At 36.8% G+C, this 26577-nt stretch overlaps 1 protein-coding gene across 3 annotated transcripts in view; it reads right to left on the reverse strand.

Moving 5' to 3' along the window:
* Nucleotides 1–26577, reverse strand: part of LOC150098232 (solute carrier family 12 member 2-like) — a 571711-nt gene that overhangs the window by 448523 nt on the left and 96611 nt on the right. The gene's annotated exons all lie outside the window — the stretch shown is intronic.

The following is a 26577-nucleotide window of genomic DNA, read 5'->3' on the forward strand; positions in this document are numbered from 1 at the left end:
TTTCACATCAACTGCTTCAGCATCACATAGCACACAGCACACCTCCCTTTTGGACAAGTACATTGCTATGCATTATGGAAAGAATCAATACCTAAACTGGTTAGCATTGAGGCTATCAGCAGGTTGAATCAATGCAGAAGTAATTTTCCATATATAAGAATTTATATATTGTATACTTGAATTTTTTCCCAATATTATTTTGAACTAATGAGATCTTCACTCTTGAAGTCTTTTCAGACATTCTGCTATTAGTCTTGAGAGAGTTCTATTTGAAGATATTCTACTGAAGCCTTTTTTTTCCCCCTGATGGTTGTTGTAACAGAGTTTATAGACAAGGAAAATTCAACCCTTGTGCCACCTGAAGCCAATGCTCATTTTAGTTTTACTTTTTTTTCCTTCATAAAGAGGAACTAATTAGAAATGGCTGTAATGAAACCTAGATAAAACAAATTACATATGAGAGAAATACAGAAAAAAAAAAAAAGAGCAGTTCAGTTTAGAGATATTTATTATTATTACGGGCGACTCCAGGGAGTCCTTATTGAGGGAGGCCCTAAACATCATGTCCACACAACTATTCAACATTCTCACAGTATCTATCATACCTTGCCTTGAACGCATTCACTGTCATAGCACCCACAACAGACTCTGGCAGCTAATTCCACTCATTTACCACTCTAAAAGTAAAGAACCAGGCTCTAACACCCTTGCTAACCACACTCTTGTCCAGCTTCCATAGATGTCCCCTAGTTCTCCTACCACCAGTGCTGATCTCAAAAATATCCTCTGAATTAATCCTATAGAAACCCTTTAGCAATTTGAATGTCTCAATCATATCTCCCTTTTTCCGCCTATCAACTAATTTCTGCAACCCACAAATCTCCAACCTGTTCTCATAAGGTTCATTCCATAGACCTGCTATCATCTTTGTCACTCGCCTCTGGATCCTCTCCACCTCCTCCCCATCAAGAAGAAACCTAGGTGAACAAATCTGGGCACAGTAGTTGAGATGAGGTCTTATCAAGGCTCGGTACAGAGGTACAATAACTTGCTTGTCTCGGCTCAAAGTATTTTTCAACAACCAAGTGAGTTGATGAGCTGATTTAGCCACTTTTGCAATGTGCCCCCTAAACTTCATCTCCCTATCCACCAACACTCCCCAGTCCCTGGCCTCAATCTCCTGGAGTACAGTTCCACCAATGTCATATACTGCTTCTAATATTTTCACCCCAAAATGAATAACTTTACACTTTGGCACATTAAATTGACATCCATTTTCCTTAGCCCAGAACTCCAATCTATCCAAGTCTTCCTGCAAGATTTTGACATCTTCTGCATTCACTATTGCCCTACCTAACTTTGCATCATCAGCGAACAAATGTACTGTTCCGCTTAGATCCTTCCCTATATCATTAATGAACAAATTAAACAGCAATGGTCCCAGAACAGAACCCTGTGGCACACCACTAGTCACAGGCCATCTTTTGGACTCTACTCCTGAATAAATTACTCTGATATCTCTCCATCAACCACCCACCTATCCATCTCACCAACCCTATATCCATTCCCATATGTTGTAGTTTACGGATTAGAATTCCATGTGTGGTATCCTGTCAAATGCCTTAGCCAGGTCCAACGGTATCACTGTAAACCCATTTCCCTTATCCAGTTCAGCCGTTACTGTGTCATATATACTGTGTTATATATGAGCAAGTTACTGATGCATGATCTACCCTTCACAAAGCCATGCTGTCCCCCGTACAGTATCTCATTTTCATCAATCCATTCCTGTATTTTTCCCCTGACTACTTTCTCCAAGACCTTGACAACGACTCCTGATATGCTGATCGGTCAGTAATTTGCAACAGTAGTCTTGGATCCTCCTTTATGCAGTGGAACTATTTTCCCCTCTTTCCATACCTTCGCGACTAAACCAGACCCAAGACTCAGATTAAACAACATGGTCGAGGGCACTGATAATTCTTTAGCCGCTTCACGTAAAACCCGTGCCAGTATACCATCCAATCCCACAGATGTATTCACATTAAGGTTCTGTAATAGACTATTCACCTCCACTTCATTCATCACAATTCCCGTATAAACTAATGGTTCCTTCATTTTTTCAATGTCACCACCTGGATGATATACTCTTGTGAAGTGCTCGCTCAGTAATTTCACTATATCGACCATGATTCAGTGGCCTCCTTACCATCGTCATTCCTTAAAATCATTCTGCCGTGTACAGTTTTTTTTGCTTGCAGCATATTGAAAGAATGTTTGGGATTCTCTTGAGCTTGCATAGCTAGTTTCCTTTCATAATCCGTTTTTGCTTTTTTTTTTACCACACTCGTTACCCTTCTGGCCTGCGCTTTATACTGTTCGTGTGCCTGCAGGTCACCACCTTTCTCTTTAAATTCCCTCCACAGTTGTTTCTTTTTTTGCAGCTTGAGCTTAATGGTGTTATTCATCCATTTAACCCCTACTTGTTTTACTATTCAGACCCTAGGTATACAATTTGCCATAACCTCCTGTAAATGCTCCTTGACCACTTCCCATGCTCTATCGACATCCAGCCCTTGCAGTTTTACATGGCATGGCACTGATCCAAGCAATCTCCTAAGCTTGTCATACTTGCCATCACGGTAATTCCACATATACCGTCTTAATCGAAAATTCCACACCTTTAGCCACCTCCCAAGTCAAGACCTTATCATCACTCTCACCAATAGGTGGCAACATGGTCATATTCATTACAGTCAAATTCTCAGATGCTATTACCATGTCAAGCACTCTCAAACCCCTAGTATTTTCAATTACATGCTGTCTTAGATAATTGAATAAAATCCATTTCCTTCCTCACATATGTCCTCTCCTCCTTCCAATCAATGTTACGATAGTTGAAATCCCCCATAATAATTCCCCTCCTTCCACTCATTTCATCAATTTGTTTATGCATACTATCTCCATCACCTAGTCTATAGCAGCACTCAACTATATATTTTGTTCTGCCAGTCTCAATCTCACACCAAATAGCCTCAAATGAGCTCTTTTCACTATCCTGCAATACAACTTCAATTCTCCTCAGCTATCATCAATAACACTCCCCCCCCCCATTTTATTCTCTCTGTCACTGTTATTACAGCAATGGTAGGTATGAAGAAAACAGTGCTAAATAATACAAGTGTTGCTGGGTATGAATTAATAATTATATAGTAAATCAAAGAATTTATGCTTGCAGCAGGGTGATCTCAAACTAGATGTAAAAAAAAATTACTGAAAGAACACATTCCTTAATGAGGATACAGTTCGAAGTTTACAGGGATATGTTTGATAATAGTACAAGAAAAAATGCATCCAGATTTTTCAGTACTGTTATTACAGCAATGGTAGGTATGAAGAAAACAGTGTTAAATAATACAAGTGTTGCTGGGTATGAATTAATAATTATATAGAAATTCAAAGAATATTTAAAGTGTGGGGCTGCAGACTATTCAATAGTACATGCATGAAATCCAAATGTTGAATTTTTTTACATGAAATTTATTACAACATGAAAATAAACAACCTAAGATATTTAATATGACATGTAACAGTTTCCAAGAAAATTGGAGAGAAAATGACATTTAACTGACAAAGAATGAAACAAAACAAGAGCAAAAAAAGAAAAACTTCAGCAAAACTAATACAAAACATAGTAGATAATGCAAACAATGAAGATACTAATTTGAAACTAATCAGTGCTAAATCTGACCTACATTTCATAGGACTGAGCTGATTAACCATTAGTTACTCTGGTAACTCTGTTGTAGAGACCAAACAAGCTACTTCAGCTTGCCTAAAGTCCCCAGAAAGCAATGTGTAAATCTCACATCAAGTGAGAAAAATCACCTAAGAACAAAAAATGCTGAAGAAGAGAAAACAGACCATACAGAACAGACATCATGGAAGGAAGTTTTACAATTATCTATGTAAGCAGTAGGAGAATTGTTCATGAAGAATTAAGAAAAAGTTTAATGGGGACAGTGTAATTTTCAGGTATAAGACAAAGGAATATGGCACTTAAAGCCACCCATTTGTGTTAATGAAATCCGAGCAGTAGAGATTTTGTAGGCTTCAGTAAATAGAATATTGCGAACACAATGGCAGAATGGTGCATCCATAAACAAGAATAATTTAAATATTGCTGCTTACAAATCTGCCTTAAAATAATTTTTTATATCATTGCATATTAATATAACCCTATTAAAGAAAACATTTTATGAACATTTGAACACTAACAAAAGTTTTACAAATAATCACTAAATGACAACATTTTGGAATTTAGGAAGGTTATGGGTGTAGCAACAGTCGAAATTGCACTGTGTAACTTGGGAAAATTCACCACTTTCAAAGTGATACTTAATGGAAAATTCTGTGAATGTAGACTGGCAAGGTCATAATTATGAAACATATGCACCGATTAATACAATAGACAATGATTTTTTTTTTTTTTTTCAAAATTCAGTCCTAGTACTGGCAACTTGTTTAAGAACTTGTTTCAATCAAACTATGCAGAAAGACCTCCAATTTGACAACATCCAGGGTTAGCATTGCATTCCTTCCATTACTTTCCTGGAAAGTTCTTTTCAACAATAATTCGTGGAAATCATAACTTATTCAATTTAATTGGCTCTGGAATTTGCGATGTAGTACCAGATAGCTTTGAGAGTGGTGTTGAAAGTGAGGGTGAAGGTTTAATATATAAAAAAAATGAAGAGTTAGTTTCAATGAGTGAGATTGCATGGTTGCGCTGAGTGATTAGAGGGAGATGTAGCAGCTTGAGCATTTGCAAAATTGTTTACCCTGCGCATCAGCTAATGAAATACAAATGTATGATAAGAAAATAAGAGTACGATCGGGAGTGCAAGAAAAATGAAGGAGCAATTATTGGACGGCGATTCTTTAGTAAGAGGTGGAATAGACGAGAGTTTGTTAAAATCTTATTTACCGATATGATAGTAGTGGCAGAAACAAATGATTTAAAAGGTGATAAATTTGCTATGAGAGGGGACCTGAAGGATTTACTAGAGGTAGCAAAAGAAAAGAGAGACAGTTAAGATAGTGAGTCTGTTGATACGGTATGATATGACAGAAGAGTTGAGAAGAAGGGCCATAATTGCAAATGACTATGCACAGGTTATGCAAGAGGAGTGATGTGAGTGAGTTTGATGGGCGAAAGGATTTATATAAGATGGATGGTTTGCATCTGAATGGATTTGGTGTGCAGAGACTGGAAAAAATTTGGGTGCCAGGGTTTCTTCTTGAATGAAGTGGATGTGTAGAATCAGGGAAACTAGAGTTATTAAGGGGAGGGGGGGGGGGAAGTAGATATGCAAACTTTATGGAGGTAGTTGAGTTTATAAATGTGTATAATATGCCCGAGCAAGTAAGAAGGACAACAAATCAGAATGGGATAGTTAGTATAAGGCATCAGGATAGAGGTGGGACTAACAGGTTTCTGCATTTCATATATACTAAAGCCAGGAGTATTAGGAACAAGAAGGAAGAATTTTTTTACCTTGGTTGGCTCTTCCAGGCCACAGGTTATTGGCATTAGTGAAACGTGGCTGACAGAAGATGATATAGCTAGTGAGATAGAATGTGAGGGGTATAGTGTGTTTAGTGTGTTCAGAAGGGACAGAGAGAATAAAAAGGTGAAAGGAGTGTTATTGATGATAGCTGATGAACTGCAGCCAAGGAGAATAGAAGTAGAACTGTGGGATAGAGAAAAGAGCACATTTGAGGCTATTTAGTGTGAGATTGTGACTAGCAGAACAAAATATACAGTTGGGTGCTGCTATAGACCAGGTGATGGAATAGATGGTGGAGATAGTATACATAAGCAAATAGAAGCAATGAGTGGAAGGAGGGTAATTATTATGGGGAATTTCAACCATGGTAACAGTGACTGGAAGGAATTGGATTTTATGCAGTTATTAAGGAATAACTATCTGCGACAGCATATAATGGAAAATACTGGGGGTCAGAGAGTGCTTGACCTAGTAATTGCATCCGAGAATTTGGCTGTAATGAATATGACAACGTTGCCACCAATTGGTGAGAGTGATCATAGGTCTTGACCTGGGAGGTGGCTAAATGTGTGGAATTTTCAATTAAGACAGGATACATGTGGAATTACCAGGTTGGTAAGTATGACAAGCTTAGGAGATTGCTTGGTTCAATGCCAGGCATGTAAAACTGCAAGAGTTGATAGTGCATGGGAAGCGGTAAAGGAGCGTTTGAAGGAGGTAATGGCTGACTGTATGTCTAGAGTCCAGATAGTAAATCAAGTAGAGGTTAAATGGATGAATAATACCCCTAAGCTTAAGTTGCAAAAAAAGAAACAACTGTCAAGGGAATTTAAGGAGAAAGGTGACCTGCAGGCACATGAACGGTATATAGCACAGGCCAGAAGGTAACGAGTGTGGTAAGAAAAGCAAAAGTGGATTATGAAAGAAAATTAGCCATGCAGGCTAAAGAGAATTCCAAACAGTTTTTTTCAATATGTTGCAAGTAAAAGAAAAAATATATATGGCAGAATGATTTTAAAGAATGCCGATGGTAGGGAGGTAACCGAATCAGTTGATATAGTGGAATTACTGAGTGAGCACTTTGCAAGAATATATCATCCAGGTGGTGATATTGCAGGAATGAAGGAACCAACAGCTTATATGGGAATTGTGGTGAATGCAGTGGAGGTGAATAGTCTATTACAAAACCTCAATGTGAATACATCCATGGGATTGGATGGTATACCAGCTCATGTCATACGTGAAGTGGCTAAAGAATTGTTAGTGCCCTTGACCATTTTGTTTAATTTGAGTCTCGGGTCTGGGTTAGTCCCAAGGGGGTGGAAAGAGGGGAAAATAGTTCCACTGAATAAAGGAGGCTCCAAGACTGCTGTTGTAAATTACTGACCGATTAGCATATCAGGAATTGTTGTCAAAGGGCTTGGAGAAATTAGTCAAGAGAAAAATACAGGATTGGATAGATGAAAATGGGATACCGTATGGGGGTGGGGGCAACATGGTTTTGTGAAGGGTAGATCATGCCTCAGTAACTTGCTCACATTTTATAACACAGTGATGGCTGAACTGGATAAGGTTGATGGGTTTACAGTGACTCTGCTGGACCTTGCTAAGGCCTTTGATATGATACCACACTGAATTCTAATCAGTAAACTGCATCATATGGGTATGGATATAGGGTTGGTGAGATGGATAGGAGGGTAGTTGATGGAGAGATATCAGAGAGTAGTTTATTCAGGAGTAGAGTCAAAAAGATGGCCTGTGACTAATGGTGTGCAGCAGGGTTCTGTTCTTGAACCACTACTGTTTAATTTGTTCATTAACGATATAGGAAAGGATCTGAGAGGAACTGTTCATTTGTTTGCTGATAATGCAAATTTGAGTAGCACAATAGTGAACTGCACAGGATGTCAAAATTTTACAGGATGATTTGGATAGTTTGGAGGACTGGGCTAAGGAGAATGGATGTCAATTTAATGTGGCAAAATGTAAGGTTATGTATTTTGGGGTGAAAAGATTAGCAGCAGTATACCACATTGGTGGAGCTGTACTCCAGGAGATTGAAGAGGATTTGGAAGTGTTAGTGGATAGGGAGTTGAAGTTTAGGGGGGGCACATTGCAAAAGTGACTAAATCAGCCCATCAAATCATTTAGTTACTGAAGAATACTTTGATGAGCAGAGACAAGCAAGTTATTGTTCCTCTGTATCGAGCCTTGATAAGATCCCATCTAGACTATTGTGCCCAGATTTGGGTGCCAGGGTTTCTTCTTGATGGAGAGAAGGTGGAGCAGATCCAGAGACGAGTGACCAAGATGATAGCAGGTCTATGGAATGAACCTTATGAGAACAGGTTGAAGATTTGTGGGCTACAGAAATTGGTTGATAGGCGGAAGAGGGGGGGGGATATGAGTGAGACATTCAAATTACTGAAGGGTTTCTATAAGATTAATTCAGAAGATATTTTTGAGAACAGGACTGGTGGTGGGAGTACTAGGGGCCATCCATGGAAACTGGGCAAGAGTGTGGTTAGGAAGGGTGTTAGAGCTAGCTTTATTACTTGGAGAGTGGTGAATGAGTGGAATAAGCTGCCAGAGTCTGCTGTGGGTGCCATGACCGTGAATGAATTCAAGGCGAAGTATGATAGATACTGTGTGAATGCTGAATAGGTTGTTCTTGACATGATGTTAGGGCCTCCCTCGATGAGTCTAAGGACTCCTTGGAGTTGCCCGTAATAATAATAACAATAATAATAATAATAATGTACTTCTTGAATATCGATATTTCTGCATTATATACAAGAGGATTCAACTCCATGAATGTCTCTTAAAACACCATCGGTAACAAACGCAGATACATCCACAGAAGTTATTCCCACTTAAGGAGGTGACATACTTCATTTATCTCAAAACGGCGGGTATGTAATTTAGTGTCCTTTTGAGCATTTCTTGTATGCTTAATTTGTTATTAATTGATACGAAATTACAGAAAGTTTTCGTCACCATTTGCGGAAGCCGACTGCAGTACTAACGAATCGTGTATTCTCTTCAGTTTATTTTTGGGAAATAAGAGCTAAAGCTATTTTAAGTAACGACGGTATTCAAGATCAAGTATAATCCCATACATAATCGATAATCCGAAAATGATGCATTTAGAGAATTTATCAATTTATAGCAATTATATATACAGCGAGTTTAAAAGCTTAATTATATATAAGTCATTATTTTTTTGTATACAAAAAAAATTTAATGGACAATATGTGTATAAAAACGCACCCACAGCCATTCTTTGCACCTATTGACAAATATATAATGATTATAGATCGAATTTGTCTCTTTCAAGTAGCATATTTAGTTAATGTAATGAATGTTTTAAGAATCTTCACAAAAGCCAAAATGCGGAATAACAAGTCACACCGGTTCCACAACATTTAAAATAAAACAAACAGAATTAAATGGATATAAAGACCAAGGACGTTATATATAATGCATAATTCAATATTAACATCAAAATCCGCAATGTCTGTTAGTCAAATACTAACTGAAAACAATAAGTATATTTAAGAATTGATGTTTACTCATTTGTACACAATGAGAAAGAGACGATCAAAATTACTCTATCGCTAGGAAAACAATTTGACGCTCGTCAGTTCTTTAACTTGGTACTTACAGTAAAATTTAAGTGCACGTGCTTTATTTAAAGCAGTTTCACAAGTTACGGAAAAGTGAATTACACAATAAAAGAATTTAAACTTATTCAAATTTAGAACTTTGTGCATTCTCAAGAAAACAGCCGTAGGATGTCGGTCGACCCGTCGCATGAAATAATTCGAAAATGAACCTGTTTGATAAAACAATCTTAAGATTAAAGAAAAAATTTTGTAAATATTTATCTTTTCTAAATTGAACAATATTAATCCAGCAGCAATGTTAATCTTCGTCCCTTCATGATATTAAGCGCATCCACTGAATGTTATCTCGATTTGTTTACTAGGCGGCAGTTTAATTAACATATCTTAACCTCGTGAAGGAACCTGCATTGTTAAGTTTAAAACTGCTTTTTTTTTTCATTTTTTATTTGTGAGCGCGCTTAAAAATTAAGCGCGCTCACAAATGAAAGCACTACTTCAAGAACCCACCAAAACCTTTGTTACGATAATTGGAACCCGATAGAAAATTTGACACTCATTTACGAGAACTAATCCAAGAAAGTACTTCTATCATCACAGTATATTGGACTTCGTGTAAAATTTGTTAAAGCACTGGACAAAAGTTGATCTGCATTCTAGTACTTAACAGCAATTTTTCCAAAATTTTCAAATTAAGTACGTGTTAAAAAAGATGAAGGCTTCGAAAAATCACATTAGAATAGAACTAGAGACCTGGAAATACGTTACTCACGGCAACTCTAACACAGTCGGTGAACATAAGCAATTGACATTATATACTGGCCTCAAACCCTAGTTATTTAAGCATAACTACAATCAAATTCAAATCTGGAAATCGTTCAAACATTTTGGGGAGAATAGTAAAACTGAAAAGTATAAAGAATTCGCAGATAAAATCATAAAAGTACTATAATATACGTGAAATTGTATATTTTATTAACAGTGCTAACATACACATGTTCAGCTATTTCAAACTAATTTCTCCAAGTTCGGAAAAAGTTTCTTTTGAAACTATGCATGTGGTGGCGGCACAAGAACAATCTATTCATTATTTAGATACATATGCTAAAATATACTAACACTTCTGTATGTTTCCTAAATAATCTGGATCCAAAAGTTCAGGTTACTTTAGACATAGAAACTTTCGTCACTTTTAATCAGTAAAAAGGCATAGCACAGTAATTATAATACGGGCATCTCCGTGGAGTCCGAAGATTCATCACTAGAGATCCAAACTATCCACACAATATCTATTATACCTCTCATCGAACACACTGACAGATGAAGCACTCAAATAACTCTGGCAACGCATTCCACTCGTTCACCACTCTCCAACCAAATAATCTAATCCTCCCTTGTTAACCACTCGTAATTTCAAAGGACTTTGACCCCCTTGTTCTTCCATCACTAGCCAAGCACTAAAATATTTCCCCTGCATCAATCCTATGAAACTTCTTTTAGTAACTTAAATGCTTCTATCATATCCCCCCTCTTCTCCGTCCATCAACCAACTTCTGCAACTCAAACTCGATCTATCAATATAGGAAGCATTCCGTACTCGCTTACTTGGTCACTAGCCTATGAATATTTTCTACTACTTTCCCATTTCCAAGGAATCTAGGCGAGCAGATCTGAGCTAGATGTGGACTATCAACGTCTTTTAAAGAGGAACGATAACTTATCTATCTTTGCATGTCAACGTGTTTCAATAACCAAGTAATCTTATTAGCTACTTTAGACACCTCAGCTGTGTGTATAGACATTTAGAGATACACACAATGCTAGTTCACGTCACTAATCGCAAAAGTTTGGAATCATCACATTCAAAAATCGGGTCTCGTATCGTCTTTCACGATATGCGACCCAAATTTTGTTATGTGACGCAACTAAAAAAAAAAACGAATTTAATATTTTCTTGGAACAATTCCTTCAAAATTACCCAATGAGTTTAATTTATTCTTTTCCAGAAACCTGCACGTAGCCACCATCTTTATAATTTACATCGGAGGGACCTCCAATACGTGCAGCTCATATTTGTAAAATGTCAATATCAGAACCGCTTTCAAACCAGCTCAATCCTTCAAAATTTCTTATGATCCCAAAATAATCATGATCTATTTTATAAATTTCCTGGAGTACACAAGATTTTTGTGTCACTCCGCATGCGATACCGCAGTCCATAGCAAATCAATGCTATGTGTGTATAAGGGTCAAGAGAAAAGCAATCTTTTGATATTCTTTTTAAAAGAACTGGAAGTTGTAGTCTGAGGAATACTTCATGGGGAAGGCTGTTCCACAAAAACGAGGTAGACGGAATGAAAGATGAAAAGGAGTAGAGGTTCAGTGATTCAGTTATTGAACTTTAAACGGGTTGTGTGCAGCTGTTGCTCGTGTTATTGTATATTTTAGAGAAAAAAAAAAGGGGGAGCATGATGAAGGTCAGGCTCTTCTGAGCAGCGCTTATGGAAAAATCTGTACAAGAGAATGTATAAATTGATCGTCTATGAGATGGTGGCTGAAGTATGTGATAGAGGATGGGGAGTCGTCCCTTAACCGAACTACCCTCTTTAAGAGCATGAAAAATTTTGGTGGAGAAATTTAGATACATTACCCCAAATGTGAGAGTAGTATTCCAAAGCTAGATGCATCTGAGATTTGTACAAGGTAGTACTGGACAGAAGAACAGTAACGTATTGTCTGAAAAAGGATGCCAAGTTATTTTCTGCTGAGAAAGGCTAAGGATAAGTGTCAGCCTGAGAACTGGTCTTGACTATTACGCTGAGTACAGTATTATAAAAAGGCCAAGGAGGAAGAGTCTTTTTTGCGCGAAAAAAAAAAAAAGAAAAAAAAAAGAACAGTTCTGCAAGTAGCGAAAGTGAGACTGAAGGATGGATGATATGGAGATTAGCGTTTAGAACACTGACTAGATAATCATAAAGTTTAATTTCGATCATAGTGATACAATTTCGGATGTTAGTTATACCTGGACAACAAAATTTGTTACTCTGTATTTATGATAACACGTTTTCGAGTTATCCTAGTTCGATTTTCAAAATATAACGACATGGCAATTACAACCGAATGAACGGAAACATTAAATATCCAGCAACTTTCAAGGTAACATAAATTATCCACTTAGGAATCCCATGTTCACAAGTATAGTCAACTGTATTACATAGAAACTAATCACCGTGCATGAATATTTGAACAGATTCCTAAAAATACATGATAATATATAGGCAATATATACACGTTTAATATTAAATAGAAATCGCAGTATTCACCATTATTCGCTCTTATAATTATTTTTATTTATTTTTTTCTTCTCATGTTATTCGCAGGCGTATATTCTTACAAACAAAAACTGAAACAGTATGATAAAGTTCCTAGTATCAATATATTTATTTTAGTCTCAGATAAACCCTGAAACCTGAAGGGCGATAAAACATCCATTTCTAGTCCCTGTGGCGAATCGACAGATTTTTCGGACAACAGGATATGAGAATTAGGTTTTGATGCAAGAATTCACACGACTCGTATAACTGTTTACGAAACAGTAATGCTGGTAGTGTTCTAATCATTCTAAGCAAAAGTATCCTCTGATGCACTTGATAAGCACGTTTTTTTAAACTTTGTTATCAGAAGGGGGCAAAATAAGAATAGACCACGACTTATTCCAAGATAGAATTATAGCGCATTCGTTCTCTTTTTTATCCTTACAGAATATACAGTATATACATATGAAAGGTGCAATTTTAACAGAATCAAATATCGATTACTTACCTTTTCCAATAAAATGAATGTAATAAGAGCGGATGAATACTACAGAACAATGCGAAAATACAGTGAAGTGCTAATTAAGATCGCCACCATGTATATCCTAGTAAAAACACCTAAAAGATAAACATCTCAGGGATATGTTTTGTATATAAAACTAAATGTTGATAATTAACAGAGACAAGAGGAATCTGGTCGCTAAAAAGATGCTCTTGCGACTGGTCTGGTGTACATTTCTACTATATTTGGGTGAGGAGTAAGTCAATGACTACAATTAAAAATAATTTTATGATGAACGAGTTAGGAGTTATAAATTCAAACTACCTGTATTCAAGCGATAGGTTCAGCAGATAAGAACGCGAACACGTCAGGGCGGTGGAATTGATTAGCATTAACAGAGACAAAAGACTTTAGTATTGTCTACCGACTGCGTCTGTTTACCTACGTTTCAGGACAAGAAAATTCCCGATTCCAAGAGAGAAAGAAAAAGATAACAAAAATTAATGACAACATGAATAAGTGATACTTGGATCATTACTGATTTGTTTAGCTCTGAAGAATCATGACTTTTTTTTTTTTTAATATATACCTGGTTCTTTTTTCTTGCACATGCGACAAAAATTAGAGGAAGCCAACTAAATACAGGACTGAGGGATTTCGCGTTACTTGTATCGACTTATACGCTTACATCAGTATGTGGTTCACCTGCTCATACTTTTTTCACTAATCGTTCAGTCTCGAGTTATGGTTTTAAGTTTCGTTTTAACTCTAGAAGGAACTCCAGGTCTGTTTTGTTTTGTACCAATTTCATGCTTTGCAGGGGGGGGGACTGCAGTTTTTTTGAAGTGCTGTATTTGCTGTTAGCCTCCCTCTCTCTGCCGTCATAAATCATCCACCCCCCCCAAAAGTAACAATACATAATTGATGGCAAACTCTTCCTTCCTACCTTGAGTCATAGAATTCCATTTTTTAAACATGTTACCTACTGTAGATGGATTTGTCTAGTTCCTCGCGTCCTTGACAGATTCGAAGTCGGGTTTTATGGAACTAAAGCGCAGTTCTACTGCGCCACGAAAGCACCAAACAAAACAGTAGACTAGTGACGCGAACAAACCACTGAGTTAACAAACTAATTCAGTGCCGAATGACACCGAAATGAATGACATCTGCGATGCCGAATACCCAAGGGAAAGATATTAAAATTGTTATGAAATTACAACAGCAAATTAACTTCGCTTTCATATCAACGCGATGTGAGAATCGAAATGACAAAAATTATTTAACACGCGAGAGACAGAGAATGCGATAAGAGACAAGATGTAGTCAGCGAAGGGAGGGAAGAAAAAAAAATATATATATATATGCTGCAATTAGAAAGATTAATTTTCATAAGTATGAAAACTTGGAAAAAAAAAAAAAAACAGAGAGAGAGAGAGATAAGGTACAAGAGAAGTTAATACCAGTGCAAACAGTAGGCTTATAAACGCAAAGCAAACCGGAAGTCCTGGTACAAGAGGAAAGTAGTCTGCGAAAGAAGGTTGTTTCGTTTTGCATTTTTTTAACTTCACCATCCCCTTCATATTAAGCTCCATGGCCTATCACGGTCATGAAACTTGCTTAATTGATGAAACCAATTACGACAGGGTAGTTAATACCATATAATAGTAAAGTCTGTCAGAATGTACTCTGGCAGTTTATGCGGGATGAAAACTCAATTTCTTGGAGCGAAAATCCTGTTATCGCCGTATTGAAACAAGTAACCCATCTTCAGCTGAAAAATTCCCCATTAAAATTCTCCGCGTCCTGGACGGGGTTCAAACCCAGATCTTTCCAATCCAGGGTATAATATTCGATACCTAATGAGCTGTAGAAGCGCTTCTTTTTCTTTTTTTAATGACGGAGTTTAATGTTTTCCCAGTTCGTTCCTCTTCAGGGACAAAGCGAAGAATATTTCTTTTTAACGAGAAAAAAAAATATAATAAACCATACAACTAAACGTACTGTAATTACGATCAAGGATTATTATTATTATTTTGGAATTCCTCAAAAAACAAGCAAATTAATACACATGCAGTTAACAGACATAAATACACTAAGCACTGAAATACAGACATAAATACACTGAAATATTGTTCTTTTAGTTATGATTACAAAACAGCGACGATACTGTTGGTTGGCTAGCTGGAAAGACTTAACACCATTGCAGGCATCTGCCTGCAATAGAAATCCTAATAAGGACTAAACTGAGTTAGTCCTTATTAGGATTAAGCGAGTTAGCTAGTCTCAAAAGTGAGAAAAATCCTGATGCTCTGTCCAGAAAGCAACTGTATCGAGGAGGGGGCTGCCATAGTGCTGGATACGAGTAAAGTGAAATATTGTTCAAAGGCATGGTAGTATGTTGCCCTTTTAGAGAGTGAAAATCGATGTCGCTAACTACCTGAACCATAATTCCACCTCCAAATTGTACAGTAGAGTTGTAACAAAATTCGCATATGATTGTATCCACATTCTAGAAATGTGCGTGTAAAAGATTGAACTAAATTCATTTGGCCATAGTACTGCTTTTCCATGCTTCAATCAAATTACGTGAATTGACAGTTACATAAAAACAGTGTCTTCCGTTTGAAACCTCGCGCTTGTCGTTTCCGTACAAATTCGTAGACATGAACGTAAAGTTGATGTTGGTTGCCCGCTGAAGTACACGATATTATAATCAGATGAGTTCAGTATACAAGCTCTTTAAAATTCTGTGGCTTCTCTTTAGTATGTATGTGCTAGCTATTCAAAGTAAATGGATAGCCCTCCAGTTTAATTCCCCCCCCCCCTCTACGTAAGTACGTACGTAAAATATACCATCGTAAAACTTACAAGGGTGTTGGTGCTTGATAACTGAGCGATTTCAATGGTTGGGATGTCAACTGTGTAACATGCTTAGTCCATCTAAGTATAGGACTACTAAGAAGGTTTAAGATCTCTGAAAGAAGTGAGACTAACATCTAGTCCCACTTCAAGTCTTGGCTATATTTCATTAGATGACGCAACTGGTATTTACTGCATCAAGCTGCAAGAAACAACCTACAGAGCTGTAATGTAGCATAAATAAAAACAAATCGCACGTAAACTGCAGGCTCTATTTTGTCAAAATATTTATTTTAGCATTAACAGGAATGATATGCAGGTGGTATTATTTGATACAAAGAAATCAAAATATCACATCGCTTTAACAGTGCGCTAGAAATGTTCGAGCAGTTAGACAAATGTTATGACTAAGATAAAGATCTGACAACTGGATAAACTAGTATGGATAAATTTTATCCGTCCAGGTGGCAAAAGATAACCGCTGATTTATGATAAATCAAGCAGTATAAGCTACCTAAGCAGTGTCTCGGAAGTTTTTTGTTTTTAGCGGCTCAAACTTCGTATTCACGAAATTTATATAGGTTAATATTTAAACAATAAATCATACATCGATTTTCAAGTGAAGCAAAAACTGGAAAAAAAAAAGAAGCACAAATTGTTTTTCAAGGCTGCAACTCACTTTCTCAATACTTTCCGAATTATCTGAATGCGCGTTCATAAAATGTTTTTATTTATAAGTTTGGTTATGTCAGTGTTAAAACACTAAGAACACAACCCATTACTGCCTATCGATGCAAATTTGTCACTGTAGGTAAATACAAAATACAAGTCAAACATTCTTTGAATACTTCGCTTACACCAACTGTATTTAAGTATGGTAATTTACTATAATATTTTACTATAGTATAGTACAGCAAATTATTGAAGTGCGTGTATATATATACACTGAAGTGTCACTGAATTAGGGATAGCTACCTAGTAACATGTTGGACCTTATCTGGCTATGATAACTGCCACCACACGAGGCAAGGACTCCACAAGCTTGCGAAAATGCGTCACGTATGACGATCCACGCATCCTCCAGACCTGTCCACAGTTCACTCAAGTTCGGCGGTGAGGACACGGGACCAAACAGTGCTGACGGTATCACAAAGATTTTCGATCTTTGGGATACCGGCTTCTAGATGGTCACTTCGTTATTTCAAAGTCAAAATACTCCTGGAACCAAGCAGTAGCTTGCCTGGACCTGTGAGATGTCTTGCTGGTAGACGCGATCTCCATTGGGATGTATGATGGACATAAATGGGTGGCCATGAGTTTCACGTATACTGGGATGCATTCAATCGTTGGTACATGCACCAAAGGTCCCAAAGAGGTCCAACTGAAGACACCACAGGCGATCACTGAGCCACCACAAGCTTGTACATTTCCGACCTGACATGCAGGATCCATGTCTTCATGGGGATGGCGATATATCCTCAGTGTCAGTCGCATGCGGACGTACAGATGTCAGCATTATTTTGGAGTAATGCAACTTCCTTCATTACGGCGCCCTCAGGAACAAATTCGCGGTGGATAATTTCAGCAGCGTGGAAAGAAAACAATGATCATTGTCTTAACACGTGATTTTTGCAACCGGACTTTTTTCTGCCGGGCAGAAAATGTTCCATGCTCTAGCGCAGTGATTCTTAACTGGTGGGCCGCGGAAAATTTATAGAACGTTTCTAGTTTTTAAAATCTCTTAAAATAATTATTTTTTATTCTTTATTTTACTTTGTTTCAAACTTGTATCGTTTTGTATTAGTAACTGAATTATGCAGTTTAATGCAGTAGTTTCTTTTGTGGTGGCGCCACAAGTCGACTTTTCACTGCTGGCAATACTGCCACTCGTGACATCTGCCTACTGGACGTGTGAACATCTGATAGAAGTGATTCTCTGAAGTTTTCGAAACTTTCAGTGCTGTAATACTGATTTGTTATTTCTTAAAATTTTACCCGTTATAAAATGAGCAAACAAAGACATTTGATTTCCTAAATTTAAAAAAAAAAATAGTGGTTTTACTTACTGATTATAATACCACTGTTTTTTTTTAAAAAGAAAAAGTTTAATTATTATTATGTTACTAAAAACTAGGGGACCGCAACTACTAAAAGGTTAAGAACCACTGCTATAGCGTTTCGTTCCCGTATCAAACTCAAAACAACTTCCATCATAATTCTTTGCAACACATCACGATCTTGATCAACTGCACGGATGAAGTTTTGACAACATGCAATCCAATGTTCTCTATTCGTATGTCAACATTTGCGGCACAAACCTCGAACAAATCCTCTTGTGCAAATCTCTTGCCAAGATTAATCTGGCAGTTTCCTTACCGACACTAAGCTGTACAGCGAGTAGCCTACTGGTTGTTCGCTTGTCATGGGCAATAATTTCCTTAGCTTTCACCACATTTTCATTTGTCTGTGCAGAAACTGGCCGTCCATAGCGTGGTTCACCTTCCAGGGATTCCGTGACACGAGACCAAGTATTTTGCATATACTGCATAAACGTTTCTAATTCAGTGACCGGTATGTATATATTATTAACAGTTCACAGACAAGATTTGCAGAGAATAGTCTAGTTACAAGACAGTAAACCATGAAAGCATGTAGCAGCAAAAATGTTCAAGACCAACGGAAATTTCGAGGAAAAAAAAATTGGAAAACCAAATACCTCAAAGGTTAAGAGGTCTGGTACAATTCTTATTCCTAACATGGAATTTAGGCCAGGTGGCCTGTTCCGGTCTCTAGTAACCACAATTTTTGTCAACACAAAACGAAAATCTTGCTTTGAACACAGACTACTTACTACTTGCAAAATGGTAAAATGCTATCTAGTCTGAATTGAAATTCCAGGTTTGTCACCGTTAAAAGAACCAAATAATAGACTAAACTGCGCGAGTCTGAACCAGCCATGTGTACGAGTAATATGGCAAGCTAGCAGCTTGCCATATTCTACAGGAACATGCAATTCCCTGAAACCATTTCAACCTATGCTCAACTGCAACATTGTGTTGACACTGTGGAATAGGCACAATCCTCCATGCTGAACGCTCCTTGTCGTTAAGGATATTTGCAACAAATCACAGTGTCATAGGGCTCATAGTGTGCAAAAAGTAATCCCAAGAATACGAATTACCAATGAAGGAGAGAAGTCGCTCTTGTTCTTGTTCGTCCATTGTTCTTGGGATCAATCTTGCACAGTATCAGCTCCATAACATTGCAAGTCACCTTATTTAAATCCAGATGAAGATTTATGGGATGAAGCTAGAGAATTAATGTGTAGCCACACCTGACATGTGTGGCGCTGTTGTAAATACAGCCAAAGCAACTCAGATTAAGAAGCCAGTATACTTTGTCTTAATTACATGCGTTCTCCAGGTAGTCTGTTTTGCGGGAAGAAAAAACCGTACCGCCTCAGTATGAAACCGACCAAGCTGTTATAAAATGACATCTTTTCATGAACGAATAACACTCTACCTTCCATCATTAGATAACTGAGTAAGTCTTTAAAAATCACAATTTCATTAATATACAAGCTTAACCTAATCTCTGATCTGCTCCACCTTGTTGTCCTTCTCTTAGACATTGCTTCTCTATATATACTGCACAAAACAATTAGGGGATATTTTGGTTTTATTGTAAATTATAAAAATAATTTACAAATGTAACACATTTATTTTAAAATATTCTTAATATAAAAAGTGTAGAACACGCAAGTGCGTACAAAATCATGTTAAGACTTGTTGAAATGTGACAGCAGTATTAGCATGTGGTGGTATAAAACCGTGGCTTGTTGCGCTCACTTCCACAGTGCATAATTATCACTTCAATTGTAAACCTGTATCACCTACCATCCATTATTTTGTTAAAAATGGCAGAGCAACATGATATCCCGGAATCCATGGCTTGGAGCCATTGGTCGATTAGAAGCTGGACAAACGCAGCAAGTTGTCGCTCAAGCGTGTCATGTATCTCAAAGCGTAATTTCGCGACTTTGGAATCGCTTTCTGGAGACGGGAAATGTTCGAAATAGTCTTCATGCCATACGTTTATATGCTTGAAGACCAATGGTTTGCATTCCACTTACAGCAAATCACAAAAGAGCCCGAAGAATTTCGGCACAGGAACACCGCAATTGGAAAAATGAGGATTAGGCTCGTGTACTTTAGTGACTAGTCCAGGTTCAGTCGACAACCAGATAACCAACGTATCTTGATATGGCGTGAAAGTGGAACAAGAAATAATCCACAATTTATTCGTGAAAGACCCCAACATCAAGGTGGGAGTTTGATGGAATGGGCTGGAATAAGTATAGATGGCCATACTGATCTCTATTTTATCAGAAACGGTTCCTTAACAGCCCAAAAGGTATCGCGGTGAGATTTTGGAACCTATAGTTCGTTCATATGCTGCTGCAATTGGCCAAGAATTCATTTTTATGGATGACAATGTCGTCCACACTATGCAAATTTGGCACAAGAGTGGTTTGAGGAAGAAGGTATTGAACGAATGGACTGGCTTGTTCACTGGATTGCAATCAATAGAACATGCCTGGAATGCTTTAGGTAGGCGTTTCTGCTCGACTGGTGCCACGATCGCTTCAAGAGATTAGAATTGCTCTCACAGAAGAGTGGGGATATCCCACAAGAACTGTTTGATGATCTTATCTGGCCCATGCAATCAAAATGTACCGCTGTTATGGCCGTTAATGGAGACCATGCGCCATATTAACAATGAATAAAAGCGTTTTTGGCCATTCTTGTTAAAATTATTTCATGCTAAAATGTATAATTTGTTAAAAATGTAATAAATATCGATTTAAACCATATCTCATCAATTACACCCTATCCATGAGTAAGAAATATTTATTCATGTATAAAATACCCAATAGTTATAATTATTTGCAGACATTTATAATTATCCGACAGAAACTAAAATATCCCCTAATTGTTTTGAGTAGCGTATAATACTAATCTACCTGTAGGAAGTGCTAACAGCGGAGCTAGGCAATCGGAATTGGACATCTGGTCCCTCTCAGACCAAATGAGAGGGACTAATATTTAGCATCAGGGCCCATGACAGTCTAATTCTGCCAATTACTTTCTAATATTCATTTTTTTGCTTGTTTCGTTTTTCATACCAGTACAGATAATTTATCAAATGCCACCAACTCCCAAGTAACACAGTAATTTGCGATAAGGTACTATTTACACAAAATTTGAGACACATCGCATTATATACACGTACAGTATACAAAAACTGTACTTTACTAACACTATTTTTTCCATAATAAAGCCACGTTATTATTCATATATTCATCATTACTGGAAATCTGGAGGTAAATAACGGTCTAGTCAAAACAATTCCTTGTTCCCACTATTTTTGGATCCTATGTGTGTGTTGTCGGAGGGGGAGATTAAAATTTTTGTTAATGACCTGGTGAAAAGATGGCAGTAGGCAATTTCGTACATTTCTTGTCCAAAATAAGTACAGGTATCCCTTGATATATGCGGTTAATTAATCCTCGATGGACACCGCATATATCAAAACCACATTATTCAATGTTAAGAATTAATGAGAATAATTATAACGATTCCTGCAAAATATAAACATCATTTATTTTTGAAGGTGACATGTATTTATATATTTTATTTATACATATTTGTTACATAAAAACTTATCTAACATAAATTGAACAGTGTTAGCTGTTTTTTTTTCCTTTTCTCTCCTCCATGATTTTGCCATAACAATCAATTTGTTTATCTAAACCGTGACTAATGTTCATGCTTCTCTCTACATTTGGATCTATCTCTAGTATAAGTTCTTTTGCCTTCTCAATTGTCCTAAACAATTCTTCAAGTTCGTTGATAGTGATTTCTTTAGATGCATCTTCCATTTCTTCACTTTCCTTTTCTTCTTCGTATGCCTGTTGATGTTTGATTCTAAGAAGATCTTCATTACTTAGGTCTTTCGAATGTGATTCCAATAATTCCCGAATATTTTCTGAATCGACATTCTCAAAGCCAAGAGCAATACCAATCAAAACAATATTATCGATAACTTCGTTGACGGGATTAATAGAACTACCAAAATTATTTGCAGATTCAGGCAAAAGATTCAAAGATGCAGATACCACTTTGCGTTGTTCGCGGTACTCAGCCGCTTTATTTAAAATGGCTCGTATAGTTGATTCACCAAAGGCTAGAGCTCTTCCGATGTTTACTTTGCTTTCTCTGTTATCAAACCTTTCAATAATGTCAATTTTAGTATCCAAAGTAATATGTTTTCGTTTATTATTCTTTTTCGAGGCCATCGTTACGAAGAGTAATGCTTTACATAATTTGAATATTGCGTGATATGCGGATAGACCGTAAGAGTACACTGTAATACATACACATACGTCTATACGCGCAACGCTATGCTGATAAATTGAAGCACTGAGAGTGAGTTACTAACGTTGGAGCACGACTCGTACCACGTGATCTGGTCGGTTTTATTGGCCAAGTCAAACATTTTGCTTATTTTCAAACTTTTTTGAGCCGCACTAATCAAATTTGATACCATATATATCAAGTTTATGATCACAATAATTTTTTTGTGCACTAATCAAAACCGCATATATCAAGGGATACCTGTATTCCATACGCATACCATACATATTGTTGAATATCAGAACCACCATCTGGAAATCAATCATTAACTCAGGTATTTTGATCCTCTGAGGACTTTGGAAGAATAACGATAAAAATACCAGCATTTTAACTGGTGTATAAGAGTTGATAAATTTTATTGCCACTTGACGAAATATTAAAAGAGTAATGTTAAATGTTGTTTAGAATTAAGTAAATATGCAGGTGCATTAATATTTTTTTTACTGTGAATGAAAATGAAACCAAGAGGTTTAAAAATTACTCTTTTAATGAGCACAACTGTTGGACATATAAAATGCAGACTTGCGTGTGTTAAGTGCACAAACACCAACCTGACTAGTATGCTTCTACAAATCAATCCTTAATATATTTCAAGCTAATAAATATCATCAAAACAAGAGGGATGCATACATAAATTCATTGCGCATAAGAAAGTTAGGCATATTAATTTAAAATTACTGACGTTAATAAAAAATTAAGATGAGAATGCCGAAAGTTAAATTGGAAAGGATTAAAAGATAGCCGAAAGGAAGCCCCTTCTCCTGCTACGCTATTATCTCTTCATATCACTTTTTTACCCCTTCATGTGCACGTGAATTCCGAAAGCAAAACGAAATAATGCGTTACGACATGCGCAAATAAAGCAAGCTTAAATAAATGAGGATAATTAAGTAGTGTTACAACTATATTCATTGACAAAAATGCATTTACTTGCACCCTTCGCTTACTTACGAACGAGTGCAAATAATTTTTTTTTTGCAAAATCGTTGTCGATACGTTCAAATAATTTTCGTTATTTGTGAAACAATATAGAATTTATAAAGTTGATTTTCGCTAAGCGTGTTTCAAGCAGAGGCATGTTCTCCTCAGGTTATGGCGCAAAGCAGGAAATTAAGTGCCTAAATTGGTAATTTATTTATTTGTAAAATTACACTACTTAAACTCATTTTCAACAATCTACCTTTACATTCTATTTATACAGAGATTTAAGATATCTAGAATAATTTATTTTTGATCTAAAAATTCTCCATTTCATTCTGAGGTTCACTTATCTAAGATAAAGCGATGGCACCAAATCATTTGGAACGTCTTGATTTTCCTGCTTTAAACTAGTTTCTCCAATCCAACTTCCTTAATAGCGAAATACATCTTTATCGAAGATTAATGCGGCTACTGTTTTCCTTCTGCCAAGCATAGAAGCCTTAGCATTTGTTACCCCTACAGTCTCAGTTGCTGACCTATCATTCAGATAATCGTCATTCTCCAAACATGCAGAATTTTTTACCAGTAGCCTCAGTATTCTGCGGTATCTAACCTCCAGACAATTCATATCACAAGTTGGCTATGATCCCCCCCCCCCCGACACACACACGTATACCATTAGAAGAAATCAACTCTAACAGCTATGCTTATGATGAAACCTTTATCTGGTCTCTTTCGACTATAGGTGAGTTAGCCGCTCTCATACGGAGGTAGAGGATTTTTTTCATCCGGAAACTGGTTTTTCGCCCCTCAGAACAGGCAAACCGGCCCGTGAACACACACGGATCTTCAGTCATAAAATACATACTTAATCCCTCACTAGGAGGGCTCAACTAGTCCTAAGAGACGGTGGAGGAACCCCATACGAATAAATAAAAAAAATTACAAGAATTGGTAATTTTCATTTATTTTGCAAAACTACACTACTCAAACTCATTTTCAGCAATCTAACTTTGCAATTATACCGAGATTTAAGATATCTAGAATAATTTATTTCCCAACATAAAGGGCGTTGGAAACACTAGTCTATTACTAGGGAATGTAAATATTTCCCATTTAACAAGTTTCCTTTAATATTACGTAAATTATGGCGATCAGAGTAGGTATCAGTACAACGTGGGGTGCAGGGCGAGATAGAACTCAAAGTTTGGGAGCTATACTTGAATACATAGATCGTCTTTACTACTAATTTCAAGCTCATGTCTATACCAAACTTTCTCCCACATTTAATGGACGATACATCTATTAAGTACACCTTGAATGAAGATCACGAACAACACCTTCATTCATAATATACATCTGTATCAATTTTGTCTTCGCTTTTCAATTTCAGAATTATTATGCGACACAATCAAGAACTCATCGCGGAAGGGCAACTCTACTCCACACATCTCGCCGTCTCGCCTAATAAATGCTCCAACAACTACCATCAACGACATCTATCGTCCACCTCCCACAGTATTTTTGTTCTGTAAATTGCGTGTGTTCTCATGGCTGATATGCGGGATGAAAAACAGTTTCCGGGAAGGGAATTCCCTGCTACCTCCGTAAGACCAGCTAACTCACCTTCAACTGAAAAATCTGGTATAAGGTTCCTCTCAAGACGAGAATCGAACGCAGGTCTTCTCCAGTCTAAGGGCGCAAAGTCCCCTTGTTCTTCCAATTAGGCTACGGAGACTTTAATATACTCAATAATTAAGTACTATCTTCGAATAGTACTTAATTATTAATTTTTGGCTTCAGCAGAGCTTATACTCATTAACTGGATTCACTTAGAGAATTTGACTGAATTCATAGTGCAATCATGTCCTCGTCAGTTTTCTTGACGATCACAACAGAATTTAGCTAGTATGTTTATTTGTCGTTGCGTTTTAAAGCATGAAGCAATTTCAGCTTGTATGATTTCTTAAGAAAACACTACCTGATAAATGATAGCTATTTGTAGCAAATTCACACTGACTACAGAAAGCAACGGCATAATTACGCGAAATTCTCATGTGTTGCACTGTTATTTAAAATACTGTCCTGAATAATTCTTCACCGGCCGACACTTCTACAGTGCACTTTTTTTGTTGTTGTTTACGAAGTATACACTGATCTTCGTTGGAGCGGTTCTTTCTCGTACTTACTATAACCTCACGTGAATACTTATGAATATTTTTGCATGCTAGATTATACAGAAAGCTTACTGTTGAGATAACGCAATTTTAATTACGACAGGACCTTCTTGTTGACAATATGAACAAAAAAAAAAAAAAAAAAAATTAAAGAACATCCTTAGTATTATTTATTCCATTTTCAATAAATTGATTTTTATGACAGTTTAAACTTCTTTGAGCAGATACATCTGCTCAAATAAAATAAATGGCCAAGAAAATTAATTTTTTCTACAATAACAGTAGCGCATGTATTCAGGACTGGAATAAAAATGACATTAAGTAGGAATATAGTAAGGGATAGGCGAATCGAATGCAGTTCTAGGAGATGTCAGATTAACTGCGCAATTCTTATTCAAAATTATTCTTAATTATGAATTTAAATGATTCCTAATTTGAGTCTAATCCAACTACGTCATTATTAAAATAAATATGCCAAATTTCAAGCTAAAATTGAAAATTTTAAGCTAAGTCCAATGACCAACTTTCAGAGCCATAATTAAGATGTATACTGTTAACAGTCAGAGGATGACAGTGAAAGCAAATCGTTACAAAAACAAAAACGAATTTACTAAAAAAAAAAGGAAACAACGGCTTTTTTTCGCCCAATTCACAAGTTATTATAAAGTACCCAGAAGGCACCTATCGAAATATTATCATCATCATCATCATCATCTGAGACCTCCAGGGAGTTAAGGACTGATCGAAGGACGCTATAAATCACCCAAACCAGCTGTCATACCTTTCCTTAAATTCATTCACACTAGATGCACTCACTACCCCTAAAGGCAAACTGTTCCACTCACTCACTGCTTTCTGGGATAAACACCTAGCTCTTGCACCTTTGACTGTGAACAAACTTAACTTCCATGGATGCCCCCGTGTTCTCTCCCCCACTTCTATCATATCTTTCTTTCTCCTGTTAACCAGTCTGCAATCCACATACTCGCAGTCTGTCCTCATAATCTAAATCCCATAATCCGGATATAATATTTGTAACTCTTCTTTGCACCCTTTCCACAGCTTTATCCCTTTAGAAACCGGGAGCCAAATATGTGCACAATAATCCAGGTGTGGTCTTATCAAAGCCTTAGTC

This window comes from Typopeltis vanoorti, chromosome 16 (assembly GCF_054136105.1).
Source record: "Typopeltis vanoorti isolate ZY-2024b chromosome 16, IOZ_Tvanoo_1.0, whole genome shotgun sequence".
Taxonomy (NCBI): domain Eukaryota; kingdom Metazoa; phylum Arthropoda; class Arachnida; order Uropygi; family Thelyphonidae; genus Typopeltis; species Typopeltis vanoorti.